Source organism: Trichosurus vulpecula, chromosome 4, assembly GCF_011100635.1.
Source record: "Trichosurus vulpecula isolate mTriVul1 chromosome 4, mTriVul1.pri, whole genome shotgun sequence".
Taxonomy (NCBI): Eukaryota; Metazoa; Chordata; class Mammalia; order Diprotodontia; family Phalangeridae; genus Trichosurus; species Trichosurus vulpecula.
In genome coordinates, this window is record NC_050576.1 from 345,908,861 (window position 1) to 345,912,205 (window position 3,345).

At 35.2% G+C, this 3,345-nt stretch overlaps 1 pseudogene; it reads left to right on the forward strand.

Moving 5' to 3' along the window:
• The first annotated feature begins 739 nt into the window (after positions 1-739).
• On the forward strand, positions 740-2,825 carry LOC118847224 (annotated as a pseudogene).
• Positions 2,826-3,345: the final 520 nt, after the last annotated feature.

Genomic DNA, 3,345 nt, shown 5'->3' on the forward strand with positions numbered 1-3,345 from the left:
TTATGTGACTTTGGAAGTGACCTAATCCTTCATTTCATCAGCACTTCCCTAATTTTTTTCATTAAGGTTTATGTGTTCTTTAAAATTATACATTATAGATAAGCTATTGGTCTTCATCAGTGGAATTTTTATACCACAAGTTTCCAACAGAGATGAAGTCACATCTGAAACAAAAGGAGAAAAGCAATTGCAACAACAATAACAGAGAATAACTGTGTAATACTGTGAACATTTGGAAAATTGCGTAGTGTCTTAAGCTGTGTTAAATTGTTCCTAAATTAGCAAACAAACAAATCCCATGTTCTTTTTGATCAAACATTCCTATATGGTGGAGATCTTAGAAAACTACAGTGTCTAAACAATTATATTTCTATTTGGCTACCACAACGTGAGATACTGTGGTACTTATTTGTTCCTTCCCTGTTCTGAACTGAATGTCCAAAGGAATTGTGTGGACCTGAGTATGGCAAAACTGCTTCAAATTGTATCTGAGTAGTTGTTCCATTTCAAGCTGAAGGGGAGAAGTCAAGGGGTAGTGTCAGGGTTAAAGTATGGACATCATTCCTTGTGTGGAACCACCTCTCTCTTCTCTTTCCTGCTCTAGGAATTCAGTGACTAAAGGGCCTTGGCCTGTTAAAAGGAGTGTAGAACATATGGTCTCAAACATCCAAAATGCAGACTCTTCTATCATTCTTGGAGAAATTTTCAGATTGTTTCCAACAGGTCTGGATCCACAAAAATGATTTGTGAAAACCCAAGTTCAGTGGGAGTCCAGGGACTTTGGAAGCTTCTTCAGTGCTCAGGAAGATAGATACATCAAGAATATTAGAAGGAAAAATTCTTGCTTTCGACTTGCTACTTCCCATTTGTGAAAATCATTGATCTTGAGCTGAAATGAATTTTAGAGGTCATTGAGTTCAAACCTCTTTAGTGCACGGATATTAACATCTCGTTGAATCAAGCACTTAGAAGATTCCAGTACAGACACGGAAACTCAATTGAAAATGCCCATCTTCTCACTTTATTTTGTTAACTTTGCCAGGTGTTATTTTTGTTTTTGTTTTTGATGGAGAAACACCACTGTTGAAGAAGCAGATTTTGACTAACAGAAGACAAATAAAAGATTTGACAGCTGCTGAAAGAAAACTACAGTAAAACTTTTGAAGACATTCTTAAAAAGACAAGCAATCAAAATGATTTGATAGGCAAAAGAAACAAATGCAGAAGAGGAAACAGCTTGAAATATATTTTCAAAGAACAAGTTTGCTTCTGTTTCAAAAGTAGCAGCAGAAGGCAGATTAGGCCATTCATGTGAGAAATATATTGCTTTTTATCTCAAGAGGTAAAAGTAAAGAAATGAAGCACTTAATTAGTCTTACCCCAGTTCAAAGAGAAGATGACATCTATGTTTTTTCCTTCATTACAAGAGGAAGAGGAAAGAGCTCAGAATGGGAAGATGAAAAGGAATGGCAAATAAGAACAGCAAAAGAAAGGAAGCATTACAAGAAGAGTTGTTTCATAATCCTTATGCCATAGACATTGAATCTGAAGATTTCAGCTATCTATCATCAAAAATAAAGCATGAAATTTTGACTGATATGAAGGAGTGTATTAAGTGAAGTACATTAGAACATTGTTGGAAGCAATTTCAGAAGACACCAAAGTGGACAAGTAAAGTAGTAGTGATGAATTTCAGTCTTATGTACATGAAGTATTCAGACTCTTCTCTTAACATGGGGGAAAAAGCCAATTCCAAAATAGGAGGCTACAGACAATTGAGAGAAAAGCAGCTGTTGTGACCAAAGAAAACCTATTAAAAATTAAAAATAAAAGATTAAACCTCTCTTGAAAGACTGCAATCAGCCAATAAGCCAATGGAAGTGACTAGAAAAGAAACAGATGAAACTATCAATTAATGACATTATATTAATCTGGAGGAGGTGGAAATTCTGGAGAATAAACTCTTAGTCACACAGAATTCACTGAAAGCTCAAAAACAGCAACAAGAATAGATTGCCAGAACTATATCGGGTCAGATATCCTTGGAAAATCAGAAGCTTCTATGATTATTTGCCATTCCTTAAATTGAGATTCCTATGGGGGCAGAAACTCAGTCTACCATTTTGAACCTAACTAATCAGACTTCTGGAACAATCACTGATGTCAGAGATACCTGGCATTTTGGAGCATGGCACATGTATAAAATCTTCTTGAGTAAAGAAAAATTTGTCGAATATTGCCGGTATATAGATTTCACAACCAACTAGAATTAAACTAGAACAAATCAATTAATTTGTCATATGTGCTTAGAAGTGATTACACAGCAGGGATACCGACTGCTGGCTAACAGATATGAAAATTTTCAACAAATTTCCTGGATGTTGCTTGGAGCCTCATTTAAAATTTTCAAAATGGTAGAATTGAAGTTAAATTTAAGAAAAGAAGACTCAATCCTCATGACACCAATGTGAAAATGAAATTGTGACAGTTACAACTTTCTCCTGGTTTTCGTGACCCAGCTGTTGTAGAGGATTACTTGAAATCTGACATGAATGATTCAAAAGGAGCATTCTTACAGGAAACGCTAGATCTTGAAAAAAAAAATTAGAGACTTTTTTCACCATTACTTTGGCTACAATAAAACAAAAACAGATGTTATCTGAGTAAAGCACCTGAATGTGCAGATGATAGATTTCTGCACTGATTCTTTCTTTAGGGTGGTACAACCTGAGAAACAACATTTCAAAGGAATTAAAATCCAGAGAGTCAACAATGTTGTTACATGTTTGCTCAGGAAAGAAGAGGAGAAGAAGCTTCTGAAATAGAAGCAGCTAATGCTTCCAGGCATAGGGAATTTAAGGCACTTAAAAAAAGATAAAGATAATAAGAAAAACAGAAAAAATGGAAATGTGCAAATTTTTTTGAAATTATGAATTTATTTTTTACTTTTAGTTTACAGCACTCAGTTCCACAAGTTTTTGGGTTCCAAATTTTCTCTCCCTCCCTCTCCTCCCCCCTCCATTCCGAGACAGCCTGTAATCTAATTCGGGCTCTACACACACCTTCACGTTGAACTTATTTACATAGCAGTCCTGTTGTAAAGGAGAATTATAATCAGTGGAACCAAATCATGGAAAGGAAGAAATGAAACCAAAAATGAAGGAAAAAATGAGATCTAATAGTTTGTCTCAATCTGCATTCAGACTCCATAGTTCTTTTTCTGGATGTACATAGCTTTTTCTATCATGAGTCTTTTAGAGCTGTCTTTAAATTTGGCATTGATGAGAGGAACCAAGTCTATCAAAGTTAGTCCTTACAGTACCACGTGTCTGTAATTGTACATAA